The sequence below is a fragment of the Fulmarus glacialis genome, unplaced genomic scaffold (assembly GCF_000690835.1).
Source record: "Fulmarus glacialis isolate BGI_N327 unplaced genomic scaffold, ASM69083v1 scaffold37876, whole genome shotgun sequence".
NCBI classification, from domain to species: domain Eukaryota; kingdom Metazoa; phylum Chordata; class Aves; order Procellariiformes; family Procellariidae; genus Fulmarus; species Fulmarus glacialis.
Window position 1 is genome coordinate 1 of NW_009219402.1, and position 261 is coordinate 261.

Sequence of the window (261 nt, forward strand, 5' to 3'; positions counted from 1 at the left end):
GGATCCTGCCAACACGGGGGAACCGTGGCACCGCTCCCCCTAACGCATGCTGCGCTCTCAGAGACCGGCACCGGCCGGCCCTAACTGGGGTTACAGGTCCCACTCCCACCTGTGTGGGATGAAGCCCATTGCAGCTGCGGCACTAGCGAAGCCTCAGCACCCCTCAAACTCCCCAACACACCAAAACAGACAAGCTCTGTTCCCAGGCCGGTCTTCCCACTGCCGCAGCCCTGCTGGGCTGCAGAGTCTGCGCAGGCGCAG